Raw genomic sequence first — 15,559 nt, forward strand, 5'->3', positions numbered from 1 at the left:
GCCATATTTCTTACCTAAGAGTGCCGAAAATTCTAGTACCTTAAGGGCGATTCTAGTTGGTCAATCTTAAGGCGGATCCGGACGTGCTGTGGACTATCTACGGAGGGACGACACTTGGAGTCCTAAAGACTTGTTCTTGTTCGGTTCGGGCGCAGCTAGGGAAGGCACGCAACAAAGAGTATGCATCTAAATTATGCTATATGATTATGTGTAAATAATATGTATTCCTGGCTAAATGGTTGTTTCCGCATGATTTATGAATTGTCATATGTATCATAACCTAACAGTGGTATCACGAGCCCCTTATTATTTTCATAATCTAAATTGCATGAACATGGTTAAATATTACAAATTTGCAAGAATTAAAAGGGGTGATTAATTTTCGTAATTGTTAATTAATTGCAAATTGCGTTTATTTAATTATACGTACGCAGTTTTTCGGCAGTTTCTTCGTTACTCATCCAAATCAAGTGATTTTTTTGTCAATTCCGCATGTAAAAGGCATTCTAAAATTTTGACAAAAACAGTATTTTTCTGCCGAACCCAGAATTCTCAAATTCGAAGCCTAACTATGACTTTTCGAAGGTTTTAGTTTTTCGAATGCAAAATTTCGTAAATTTAAGATGTTAAATTAAATATTTGCGATTCTTGTTGATAAATCTTGAATTTTTGATTGACCTACTGTATATGTTTAACAAGTTTGAATGCCTAGCCTTGTTAATTATGCAATCTAATTTGTAATTATGATTAATTTGTTGAAAATTAGAATAATTTAGAATTAATTTGATTTTCATAATTAATTATAATTTAATTAGAAACCTATGATTAAAAACCACCATAAAAATTGTAAATTTATGATAAATTTTAAATTTTTATGACCTAGACTTGAATCCATAATAATCGGAAATCAATTGGATAATAAATTTTCGATTTTTCGCCCTAAAATTTTGAAATTAATATTATTTATTAATTTGTCATTAATTTTAAATATAAATTTTAATTTTTTATGCGATTCGTTCATATAACTTGCACGCACAAAGCAATGGACGCTTCGTGTTACCCTTAAGGGGTGTTGTATAGTGCGGGCATGCGACGACGAGCAAGGGAGCTCGTCGCCCGTGCGGCACGAATGCAATGAGCAAGGCATGGTGCACGAGCACAAGGCAGCAGCCCTGCCTTGTGTCGTGGGCCACGAGCTATGGACGAATGGGCATGGGCGAAAGGCAAGCCAAGGCAGTCGCGTGTGGGCAGCAAGCGAGCTGCGCCACGACGCGCACTGCCTCGCGCAAGAGCGCGCAGCCTCGCGCGCAGCGAGCGCAAGCTCGCGTGCCACGAGCGCTGCGCCCAGCATTGAACGCGCGCAATTGCTCGCGCACAGCGAGCGATGGCTCGCGCGCACAGCGAGCGATGGCTCGCGCGCACAGCGAGCGATGGCTCGCGCGCACAGCGAGCGATGGAGCGCGCGCAGCGTGCGCTGGCGAGCGCGCACAGCGAGCGATGGCTCGCGTGCGTCGAGCGCTGGCGCGCGCGCAGCAAGCACCACAGCGTGCGATGGCTTGCGATGGAGATGCAGCAGCTATGCGACGAGCGCATGGGCTGCGCGCACATGGACAGCAATGGCTGTGTGCCTGCGGCCCATGGGCGTGCAATGCGTAGGGTGTTTGCGTTGCGATTAGATCGTTTTGAAGGTTTAATTTGAAATTTTTCAGTTTACGTAATTTTAATTAATTTTAAAATTAATAATTTAAATTATTTTCTTGGATTTTAATTTTGAATATTGTAATTATAATAAATTTTATTTATTCTAATTATTTTACAAAAATTAAAATCATGAATTAATTTAAATACGACTGAAATTAAATTAAACTTTTGGATTCAATTATAAATTTATATGAGCTTTAAATTTTAATTAAATTTGTATGTTTCCGGTTAGACTAGAAATACATTTTTATGTTTAAAATTAGTAAAGCATATGAATTTATTGGTTTAAGTGGGAGCCCTTTTAGTCATAAACTCTTGATTAGGTCTACGAATCCTTAAGGTTAAAACAACTTGATTAGAATTAATAAGGACTGAATAATTGGTAGATTATTGGTGCCCTTGATTAATTGCTGCAAATGTTTACGTGATGCATAATGTGTTTTACTAACCAGCTATGTGGGCCATTCATGATAATGAATGGGTGAATGGTATATATTGTATATGTACTGTTTTGCAGGTTATGAAGTGACTAGTATGGCCCAAATAGGATAGAAAATATGGTCTGCGTACCATTAATTTGAATGTAATTGGTCTAAAGTACCAAAGTCGTTTTTCAATTCAAATATGGTCTGCGTACCATCAAATAGTTGTAATTAGTTTTAATTATAGCTTATCCTATTTGAAGAAAATGGTGCCTCCCACGGAGATTTTCGAGACGGACTTTGAAGTTAAAGCTTCAAGATGAAGTCGGGCCATACTAGATCACATTTATCTTATGCATGCTTTAAGTTATTTATTGCTTTAAATATGTCTTAATTATGCATGAGATTGTGGCTTGATTATGTTGCATGATTAAGGATTTTAGTTCACTTAAAATCTAACCAACATAGTAAGAGCCTTAAGTTCCAAACTTAAAAATTGAGTTAAAAGGTGCCATGCCAAAATATACACTTGCTTGGATATCCTTTACATCAATCTAGTAATAGTTTTCGCTCAGCGAGGTGTTACTTATTGGTCCTAAAGGGGCAAGGTACACAAATAATTGTGAGTACATGTTAGTTTTGGTGAAACTCAACGATATAAGTAAGGAGTCCTTTTATGTCGTGGCAAAATCGATAAGTTTACCTAATAATTTCTTAGACGTACCTATCAACCAAGAATAGTTTCTAGACTATTAGCAAAAGGCTTTTGCTTACCTAAGATGTTTTAGGATTAAGTCGACAAACTGTGCTTAATTCTTCAATGATTTTAGGATCTTGGAATCATTTTATTCACACCTGCCGGAACAATAAATTCGAATAAAATGCTAATAACTTGTTGAAATTGCATGATTGCTTTGATTTTCAAGTTATTATTCATGATAAATGTTTAGTCTTTGCATGCTTCAATGTATGTCTTAATTATTGTTTATAATTAAATATCTTGCACTGCAATAAATCCTTTTAGAAAGGTAACAGTAAATTTCCTCGATTGGTAGTGAATCCAAGAACGATTCACGGAAATGAGAGAAAGTGAGCAATTTAAAATGTACGTTTCTTATAGAGACTTTTATGGTTGTTTTCGAACATCAAAATCGAATGGCAAACCAATTGGTGCTTGTGAATTCAAAATACAATGTAGTTTTGAGATCATAAAGCATTGAGTTTAATACGCTCAGCTTTACCAATGGTTAACAACCTAATATCTTTGCCCATTTAATTTTCGAATGAGTCTAGTCCCTAGACATTCGAATAGATCGGTGCTTAGAGAACTTTAGAAGCTTCTGGTAAGATCATCTAGTTGAAACAAAATATTCAACATAAATTAAAATGGTAAAGAACCTTGTTGGTGACATTGGACATGTCTAACAAAGTATAAAAGTCAACACTATAGAATTCAGTTCTTAAGATTATAAGAAAGTGTACAAGAAATAGGAAAACAAGGAACAAATGAAAGGAATTTACGATTCCGTTTCTACCTATAAGTTTATGTTTAAAGAGAAGTGACCTAGCAATCAAACTTCCTTGGTATCATATACCGCTTGAGGTTCTTACTTCGGTAATAACTCAAACAATGGAAGCTAGGCTACACTAATGACCTACAAGTGGAAAATGAAGCATGGCAATGCTACATTAGTTGTAGGGTCATCTAGTTTGTTTTAAGTCCTTTCAAAGGCTGGAACTTAATGGCTATTTTGTTCCATAATCAGCATACCTAAATTTCTGCTTCAAACACAGAAAGACTCACATTCAAGAAAAACAAAAACAATGTTTGTTTGTTTATTTGAATGAAATGGTCAATTACAGGTTGAGTCAATATGCTTGATTAAAACAAACAACTCTTTAAAGAACTTTACTAGGTTCAAATCAACCCCTTGATTTGAGTTCCACTAATCTTTGGCATTGTTGCTTAGACCATATCAACAAGTTAACATTCAAAATCTCTGTTTTGATGGAATTTTGAAAGTTGATTGATTTCTAAATCAATTTAAGACAACTAGTCTTACTTGTTGAAAGTAACAAAAGATATGAACTATTGTTAGAACGCCTAGACAATAGAGTTCAAAGCTAAAGAAAGATTTTATGACTTTATTATTTCACATGGATTTGAGTGAATATAGGTTTATTTACTCAAATGTGATATAAGTTGAATCTATTTGGCTAGTTCAAAGATTCAGAAGTATAAAATCCACTTGGCAAGAAATCATAAAGATCTAGATTAGATCATGTTGATGATTACTTGAGACCAAATATGATCATCAATGATTGTGTGTTATAATTTCACAATCTAGGTCCATAAGATATGGCATATCTACGTTGGAATGATCGAAGTCAATTAGTACTTGATTCGATCAATGATGAATCATAAAGACTTTTCCTATAATTTCTAAAACAAAATGCTCAACTACCACCAAACTAAACCAAATTCGTCAAAGCTATTGAAAAGTAATTTCAGAATAACTTTTCATAAAATATATCTAGAGAGTTGCAAAACTCAGTGGGAGCTTAGTGTTTGTCATTCGACAAACTAAGGCCCAAGTCTAGATATATGTTTCATTATGATTATTCAAATGAGACACAAGGGTATTGTTTCTACCACGAATTTTTGAGAACATAATGTTTGTTTGCTCGAAATGATGTCCTTTTGGAGATTCGTTTCCAAAATGACAAGTGGGAGAAAATAGACCTCGAAAGTCTTCGAGGAAAACAACAAACATAAACGGACATTCCGGAGGCTTTTCGAAGTGCTTCAGAAAATCCGAACTTATTCTGTAAGGACTTTACAAGTGGCTTTAAAGAATAGACATCTCTTAGAAGACTTTACAAGTGCTTCAAGGAGAACAGAATATTCAAAGGACTTTCAAGTGGCTATTGATATTCTATTGTTTGATGTTCTATACCCAAGTAGGCATAGAATTCAAGTCACTGAAACTATGAGATTCTTCTATTAGATAGTGAAGAAACATAGAGATCAGGTCAATGAAACTATGAGATTCTTCTATTAAATAGTGAAGAAACCTACAACTTGCAGTCAAACTATTATCATATAGATTAATGAGTTTGTGACTTGTAAGAAAGCTATGACGAAATATAGATTCCCTAAAATGGTTAGAGGCCATATATAGACTATATGTTTAAATGGTTAGAGGCCATAAAACATACTCAATGTTTTGATGACAAAATTGAAATTTTGTTGATTTGCAAGAATAGTTTCACACCTATTGGTTGCAAGTTTGTTTTAAAGATAAAAACCATCAAACATAGAATTGTGTTCACGCACAAAGCTAGATTAGTTGCTAAAAGGTTACAAGCAAATTCATGGCATGGATTGTGTTGAAACCTCATGCATAATCGTAATGCTCAAGTCTATAATTCAAGCAATGATTGCATATCGGTACATATAGCAATTGGATGACAAAACGTATTCCTCAATCAAATGTTGGAATAAACTATGTACATGGTATGTCATAGGATTTGTGGATCCAAATAAATGCTTGAAAGAGAAAGCTAGCTTATAAAATCTAAGTACAGATTTAAGCAAGCAATTGGGGATTGGAATTATATTTTAATGAAGCTAATAAGTATTTTAGTTTCATAAAATATACATGATTCTTATAGATATATAAGAAGTTTAGTGGGAGTACATAAAAACTTAATTGGTCCTATGTGTATCACACACATATCTCTCTATTGTAAAATAACATTCAAATGCTAATGACTTAGATTTGAGATTATTCATCAATGATGGACCATGGCGAAACTTAGTACATACTGGGTATTAAGATCTATTTACAAAGATCTTATGATATTGTTTTGGATTAAGTAATGGCATTTACTAAATCAAACACGAAAGTCTCCATTGGAGATATTCGACCCATGTGAATAAATCTAAGTAAAGGATGTTTGAACTATGTATAAGCATTTACTAAGTTAAACATCAAAGAGTCTAAATGAGATTCTTAACCTATATTATATGTCAAAGAATTTAGCTGAATTTAGTATCTACTGAAACTAGATAAGCTAAAGTTACATGAATAGAATTCAATTGGGAATTATTCTGCAAAAGAATTTATCATGTATGATATAATATGAGGATCGCCAAAAACGTATCGTATGACTTTAGGCATGACGAACATATACCAATCTCTATTGATCTAAGTAAAGATCAACTAGATTGAGATCAAGAATACTTATGGTACTTGAAAAGGTACATAGGAATAGTTCTTGATTCAAGGAAATAAAGATATGCTAAATATTGATGCTACACGCATAAACACTGGCAAAGGATCAAGCAAGACCCTTTGGAGTTACCCATTGATAAGGACGAGCTATAGAGCATCGTGTTTTGAAAATGGCAACATGGGTTGGAGACCATGAGTTGTTGCGTGGGAAATTAAAATAATAATTTCTACGTTCTAAGATATAGTTGGAGAATCTTCCACATATCTATGAACTGCCTGGATAGGTAAATCCAAACAAAGCATCACTAGCAACCTATACAGTTGAAGTAAAAGTAATTATTGCCTAAGAAGCAATAAAACAGGGTTGTTTAAAGTTCTTCACTGAACTTGGGTAGATCACCTATCTGCTGGCTTGATGGTTCTTCATTGAAAAATGCGTAGAACCACTCTTGAAGCAAGAAAAACGTCTGCTAACTTGATGGTTCTTCATTGCAAAATGAGTAAAACACCATCGAAGTAAGAAAGACTAGATCACATAATAAACAAACTCGAAAAGATCTTATCATCATATCTCGAAGAACATTCGATGAAAAGGATATTAAGATTGGCAAAGCATGATAACTAAACCTATGCAACAAGTGAGAAGCAACACTCACGTTGTAGCACTGGAAATCAAGCATAGCTTTGAATTCCATGAATTGTTTTAGAAGATGGGTTTGAGGCCCATGGTTATAAAACATTGGGGTTGAACATTTATCATATATGAAATGTATTTTCATATTCCATTTAATCTTGGTTTAGTATTAAATGATGAGTCCCTTCAAATTTGACGATATATTCAAGATAGACTGTCAGGACCAGTCCTGTGACTAAGAAATGTCTATCAAGTGAACTTGAATGTCAAAGGTTGAAAATGGTCCCTAGTCGGAGTTTTCTATAAAATTGGACGCATAGAAAATGTTAGACGACTAGAATGCAAGATGACTAGTAGTTCTGTTTCTTGAACTATGTGGACATGGCAATGTCATAATCATTTGCATAGATACTTACTTTGGGAAGACTAGTATCGGACAAGACCTATGAAACTTTACTGTAAGAGATGAAAGTCTGTCATAAGTAAATTTCATTAAATTATTAGACACTAAATCCTCAATACCTGAGTGATTTGAGATTACTTGTTTGAGAACTGGTTGCTTTGACGTTGACCAACCGTCGCACCGTAAAAGGAGGCTATAAAGGCAACGCTCAGGTAATCACCTATCAAACGAATTCTAATCTCAAGATCGCAAGATTGGGATTGTCCTCCCATAAATCGGGATGAGATGCTTAAAAGTTGTACAAGGCCACTCGGAGAGCTAGAAACTGTGAAATGCATGGCCGTGCTCGGATGAATCATAGGCTATGATTATCTGTTTATTTGATCAGTTGAACTCTGAAACCGAGGAACACCTCTGGACATAATAAGGATGACAACTCTTACCTTATGTTCAAGAGCAAGCATCGAGCGACAAATGAATTAGGAAATGCACACTTGTCCCTAAGGACAAGTGGGAGACTGAAGGAAATAATGCCCTTGGTCCAAGTATGCATTCTATGTTAAGTCTAATAAATGCGGTTCAGTATTAATTAACAAGTTAATAATTCAGTGAGATCAAGTGAGCTAAATGCCTAGCTAGAGGCCGCTTCAGTTCAAGTGGAATTAATGATATTAATCCACAGCTTACTCTTGACTGAACCCGTAGGGTCACACAAATAGTACGTAAACGGATCAAGTATTTAATGGCATTAGATACTCCATCTATGGATATTCGGAATCGACGGATCTTGGTTTCAGTGGGAGCTGAGATCGTCACAGGCAAGAAATGAATACTCCGGAAACGATGATATTGCCGGAAACGGAAATATGGATCGTATCGGAAATATAAATATTATCCAAGTCGTAGATGTTGCCGGAAATGGAAACATGGTACGTATCGGAAAATATTATCGGAAATGGAAATATTGCCAGAATCGGAAATATTGCCGGAAACGGAAATATTGTCAGAATCGGAAATATTATCGGAATCGGAAAATAATTTCGGAAACGGAAATATTAAATATTTGTTCGAAACGGAAATTGATTCCGGAATCGGAAATATTAAATATTGTTCGTATCGGAAATGAATTCCGGAACCGGGAATTTAATCGGAAGCGTATCGTACGAATTAGCATCGGACGAGGCCTGCCGGACGAAGGCCCAGCACGAAGTCGGGCCATCGCCCAGCAAGCCAAAACGCGCGCCACAAGCCCAGCCAAGGCAGCGCCCAGGCCTACCGCAAGGCAGGCCCAGCGCGCGCCAAGGCCACGGCTGCGTGGGCCTCGCTGCGTGGGCTGCTGCTCGCACGCACGCGCATGGGCGGCCCTTGTGGCTGCCGTGTGTGTGTGAGTTTGTGTTCATGCACGATTCCTAAAACTATTAGAATTAGTACATGATTAAATTTCTATTCCTAAAAGGATAAATTAATTAAATAGAGTTCTTGTAGGATTCTAAGTTTAATTAATTCGTATCCTACTAGGATTCCAATTCCCTTTCCATAACTCTATAAATACGTGCCTAGGGTCACATATTTTCAGAGATTAATTTCAAGTATTCAAAGTGAGTTTTGAGAGAAAAATTCAGCCATATTTCTTACCTAAGAGTGCCGAAAATTCTAGTACCTTAAGGGCGATTCTAGTTGGTCAATCTTAAGGCGGATCCGGACGTGCTGTGGACTATCTACGGAGGGACGACACTTGGAGTCCTAAAGACTTGTTCTTGTTCGGTTCGGGCGCAGCTAGGGAAGGCACGCAACAAAGAGTATGCATCTAAATTATGCTATATGATTATGTGTAAATAATATGTATTCCTGGCTAAATGGTTGTTTCCGCATGATTTATGAATTGTCATATGTATCATAACCTAACAGGTTCCCCCTGAAATGAAGCAGTGGCTTCCCCTGTTATGGAGCATTGACTCCCCCTGTTATGAAGCACTGGCTTCCCCTGTTCGTAGGAGACGTCCTACCATGTTTTCCTGTAAAGTCATGACGACCAGAATAAATACTGTTAAAAGGAAAAAGATTAATGAAATGACGTTCCTGTAATTAATGTTCCTGAAATGAGGTTTTTGAAATGATGCTTCTGAAATATTGATTTATTAAATGTTTTACTATATTCTATTCTCCCTGTTTATTAAATAAAATGAATTGAAATGATGTTACGATGCTAGGGTAACTTGTTACTGAGTCTTCGGCTCACTGTTTTGTTTTCCGTTTTAGGTACTGCTGGGGACCATGGAAACGAGTAGTGGCGAGGATTTCACTATTACAAAGTTCACCTAAGTTAATGTTAAGTTGTAACAAGTTTAAGTAAAGATTTTTGATTAAGTTACGTATTTTTAACGAAGAATTAAAAAGGATTATTATGTTAATTTTGGAGTTTAATAGTTTATGATTGATGGTTGCCTTGTAATTCCCAAGAGGGAGTTACGGCGGGTAATGTCCCGACCGAATTAGGTTAATTCCGCTGCTAATTATGATTAAATAATTGAATTAGAGGTCGGGGTGTTACATTTGGATACTAAAACTACGACAATAATTAAACAAGAGAATTCAGATATTAAAAGGTCTAGGGCATAGGTTCACCAATGAACAACAATCCAGGATGACAGACAATCGACAACAATCAATCAAACAGTTAATTAGACTAGCATGCTCTCTCGAATCGATACTAATCATAGACTCAGAATTAACGGGCTCTCGCTACGTTTTAATCTCAATTATACCTATTGACACAAGCCTAAACATCAAATTGCATGCTCTCGAATCTTAACTTGATATTGCTTGACTAATACAATTAAACCTGCGCAAATCTAATTGCATAGTAAATAAAACCAATCAATAGGAATTAACCATAAAGCCAACAATCAACAACATTCAATCATCCCTTCATATTAATTCATGGATCCCCAAACCCCAGAAAATTGACTACTCACTCATATTGACATAAACAAAGCAATGAACATTAATGAAAACATGATTAAAATAAAATAATGAAGCAAGTAAGAAATAATACGTAAGGAATTGAACAAAGGAAAATGAAAGCTTGAATTTTTGATTGAAATTAAAATTAAGTGTTTGCAACAAATTGAGAGAATAAACTAAGTTGAGATAATAAAACTAAGTGTTGAAAACTAGAATATAAGATGTCACTAAAAATATAAGGGGCTAGTGTTTATAGTTTGCCCAAAATAAACCCCGAAACCGGAAATAAAAAACGCGAAAAAGCTGCAGGGGTTGACGACTTCAGATTTCTTTTTCTTCGCCCGTTCTTCTCATTCCGCCCTCCGCTCAAAGGGCGATTTGCAAAAGCCATCATCCTTCGCCCATATCACCGAGTCTAACTTCCGGGGCTCGATCAACCGTAAGCATCTAAGGCTCCCAAAAGTCGACGATAGTTGTCCCGAACTTCCTCGGGATCATGTAGTGGCCTAAATCACCATGAAACGGGCCGGCCTAAAAAGACCAATTTCCCACTAAGTAATCCTGAAATTATTCAAGGCACACTCAATAACACAGATTAGAACTAAAAACGACTTCTAAGAGCTCATTTGATGCATAAAAGTACTAAGGGACGGGGGTAAAACTCTATATAAAACACACATATCGGTTATGGAATGAAAAGTAAACCCACTGTGTTATGTGATGCATTGATGATGATGAAGGTTGTTTAAGGAAGAGTGGTAACATGCCATGTTGTCAGACATATCAAGGCAGACATAACCGCTCACTCAAATGACGATTTTGTTTTGTTGTAAACCGCCATTTGAGTTAGCGGTTCATTGTTGAACCAGGAAAATAATTTTTTTATTACGTCTTGTTTACGTGGACGGTAGAACGGAAAATTAAATTGAAACTAGTTTATGGCCCGGGCGATGCCCCGGTTGCTACATTGAATAACAAAAAGTTTTAGATTTTTCTTAAGCTCAATATTTGACCTAAATACTTGTATTTTATATAATGAAAAATATCCGTTAAGTTCGTCAACTACACAGGCACGCTAAGTCATTTATCATGGAAAGTAAGTTTTCAATCATATCATCTTACAATTTGTATAATTTGTTTTCTCGTGGAACTAAGTGCGTCAAATTAATAAACACCAAATTACATATATTTGCAGCTATATAAGGAAATCCTATAGTTGATTCTTATGAGACTTGTGACATCAGGTTTCTTCATGGTTGTCATAATACTTTAATTTTTTTCCTTTTCAAAATAGTCCTTAGAAATTAAATAGTCACATAAAAATTTATTTGTTTTAGATTTCATGTGAACATTTATTTATAAGTTAATGTGAAGAGATAAACACAATTGGTGGTTGGTTAAGATGGTAATGAGAATTATCACCCAAACCGGAGGTCTGGTGTTCGAACCTCATTGTATTGATTTTTGGTTGTCCATTATATAATACTTGGTGAGTGGATGGTGTGGCGTGAGGAGAGTACTACGTGACACATATACATTTTCCACAACGCCTTTTAATATAACCCGGGCGTTGCCTCGGATTTTGACTTTTATTCGGGTTTTTTTTTAAATATGTGCACATAGAGATGGTGTCATCATCAAATTATGGTGGTGACATAAGATTAGTGGCCGATCAACAACCTCCCCGATTAAACCCCACATCCAAAAATCTAAACAAAGTCGGATCCTTTTCTTCAAAGTAATAATTATACATTTATGAATTAAGTAATCATTCATTTTTTTGCATTCACTTTTATTCTATGTATTTTTTATTGTAAAAATAATATATAGGCTTATATGGAAAGATATTACATAAGTTGTAGTTGGTTAAGATGGTAAGAAGTGTAACTTTTAACAAAGAGGTTTGGTGTTCGATCCTTGTTAGATTTTTTTTTTGTAATAACGTGTCATGATGCTAATAAGTGGTGACGTGGCGTAATAAGGAGAGATCTACGTGACACGTATACATTCTTCAAAACGCCTTTTAATATATTAGTATAGATAGATAGGGCATATTTTGGGAATTTTTGAATCTTCTAGCATTATTGCCGGAAATCGCTCCTGTATTTTTATTAAGATAAAATATATTTTACCACCTAAAAAAATCAAAAAAATATTTTTTACCATTTAAAAAACTAAAACTTGTATTTTACCACCTAAAAAAATTAAAATTTGTCTTTATCACTTGAAAAATGGAATAGTAAATGAAACTGTTATGTGGGGGGCCACAGTGACGGTAATATTTCTAATATGCTCTCTTCTTCCACGATTTCATGTATTTAACTTTCTTCTCTTGCCCGGCTTCCTTATCTTCCATGAATTCACATACTTTTTCACCACCATTAATTCACAAATTTGACATAATTTAATGGAAGTAAATAGATAATGGTGAAAGAGTTTTTTAAAAAAAATCACATGGGAAGTGTAAAAGTTTGAGGGAAATTGAATTAGGTATACATAAATTTTTCATCTATGTTTTTGTTTTCACGTAGTAAAATACAAGTTTTAGTTTTTTAGGTGGTAAAAATTAATTTTGATCTTTTTATTAACCTTTATAATACGGAGTATGAAAAAAAAAGTTGATGGATAAATATGGGTTAATTAGTTACTTTTATATAGCTTATTATTTTTTTTGGTGAAAGCTTTTATGTAGTACTAAAATTATTTGACTATTTTTGTATAATATATTTGACTGAAATATTTTGGTCCCTAAAGTCACTGCATAATTATTAAATCTTGAAGATACTCATTTATAATCATCTAATACGAACAAATTGACTAAAATATTACAAAAAAAAAAATCAATTTTAGAAAATTATTATTATATATCATACATTATTTCCATAATTTATAAACAATAATTTTTTTCCATAATAAATGGTAAATAAAAGAGGATAGTATAAAAGCAGAGATTTATAGGACAAAAGTTTCCGGGGGGAAATCTTGCACCATGAAATGACACATGTCACTCCTGGTGTTTGTTTTAGTATAATGTAAATAGATTGTGATTTTACAAGAATATTTTTTGTTAAATTGTAAAAAAACATCATTAAAAAATAGAAAACTTTTTATATAGACGGGATAAAATTTAAGCATTTGAGTTAAACTTTACTAAAATAAATTAAATACCATGAATTACACATGTCACTTCCTGATTTCCGATCAAAAATTATCTCTCTCTTTTTGTTCATTTTTTTATTTCACAATATTTATCTATGGAAAATATTCAGTATACTTGACTAAAATTTATTCATTCCCTATTTATTTGATCTTTAATACCAGCTGTAATTTAATTTCTCAAAAAATAATATTTATAGAATCATAAAACATATCCTAACTTTAGTAACTTTTTTCAAGATTTTTTGTACTCGGTGCTATTTTATTTTTGAACAACTCTTTTGTTACTCAAATATTTTATGGAGTATAAAAATTGGTCAAATAATACTTTTAGAATGTTCGTGTGTGGATGAGACCTAATCTAGTTATGTCATTATTAGTGTTATCATTATTATTATTGTCGGACCTAATGGTTGTCATAGGGAGGGGGAGGTATGCTGCCAGAGGATGGAGGATGTACTAGCTACCGGAGGGGGATGGTGAGAGTTGGGGTGGAAAATGAAAATAGGGGGGCTGTTTTTTTTAAGGGAAAAACCGTACTTAATTTCACGTCTCAAATATGGACGCTTTTTGCTAATGTGGACGTCGAATAACGATACAAAATAAGATTTTTCCTTTACAAATTTATTCTATTGAAAACATTAATTAAGGTAGACTATGCATGTAAATCATTGCATTTGAACTATATATAAGCAATATTTGAATTGGAACTATAAGCATTCTTATTGAACAATAACTATTTAACAAAAAGTTGTGATTTCCAATTAATACGTTAAATTTACTCCCTCCGTATTTTTCTAAGAGTTACTCCCTCCGTCTCGGAATACACGCACCGGTTTGACTTTTTGCACTATTCACATAATTCACTTTGATCCTAATTTATTTTTAGTATATGAAAACAAAAGTTAGCATATAATATATTGTTGCCTTCATCTTAACATATATTTTCAAAATATTAATATTTCATAAGTTTTTATAATATGTAGTTAAAGATATTGGTGGTCAATGTTGTGCATTGGCAAGCGTGTCGACTCGAACCGGTGCGAGTATTCTGGGACAGAGGGAGTATATATATACCATTTCAGGGCATATTTTTTTAGAAGCTACATTTCCATTTTTGTAAGTTCTACATTAAAATATTATATCCAAAGTCTCCGCACCGGGCGCACCCCCCATCTATTAAATTATGCTAAAACAAACATCAGGAATAACACATGTCATTTCCTAGCGCAAAATTTTCCCGCCAAAAAAATCCATTCCTAAGAAAATTTTACTTTTATTTATTATTTTATTTTCTCTCATTTTATATAAACTATTATTTTTGAAAAACAAAATATAAAATTACAGAATATTACAGTATTAGACAGATTTTGTAATATTTTAGTCGAATCGGCATATCAATTGTAGAAAATATATTTACTCAATATTTTGGTCAAATTAACAAGTAATAGTATCAAATATTTTGGTCAAATTATCATATTTAACATATAAAATACACAATATGTAGTAGGGAGAAAATTTCATATTAAATAATTTTAAAAAGTACGCTCAAGATATAATAACTACGCTTTAACTTTAAGGGATAAATATTCAATTAAATATTTATAAAAAAGATGGACAAATAATAACTTTCGAATACCCGTGCGTGCACGGGACCTAATCTAGTTGTTTAATATTTGTCTTTCTCTTATGGTCCTCACACATATTCACATCATCTTTTCTCACAACAAATTATTAACCCACAATCAAATATTTACAATAGATCATTAACGTATCTACTACTTACTTGCATCGTTATTATAAGAAAATCAATCCATATTCCTTAATATTTGTGTATGTCAACATGTCTCCTAAAAATATACGGGGAGAGTTGGGAAAATTTGTCAGAAAGGACCTTATATAAGGTCAACTTTGTGGAAAATGACCTTATATAAGCAAAGGGGCCAATTGTGACCTTAATGAACTTTTTTAGTTGACTAGGACCTTTGGTCTGAAAATGAGTGTTGACTCCATCACGTGACCAACACGCGGACACGTGACT

The sequence above is a fragment of the Spinacia oleracea genome, chromosome 1 (genome assembly GCF_020520425.1).
Source record: "Spinacia oleracea cultivar Varoflay chromosome 1, BTI_SOV_V1, whole genome shotgun sequence".
Taxonomy (NCBI): Eukaryota; Viridiplantae; Streptophyta; class Magnoliopsida; order Caryophyllales; family Amaranthaceae; genus Spinacia; species Spinacia oleracea.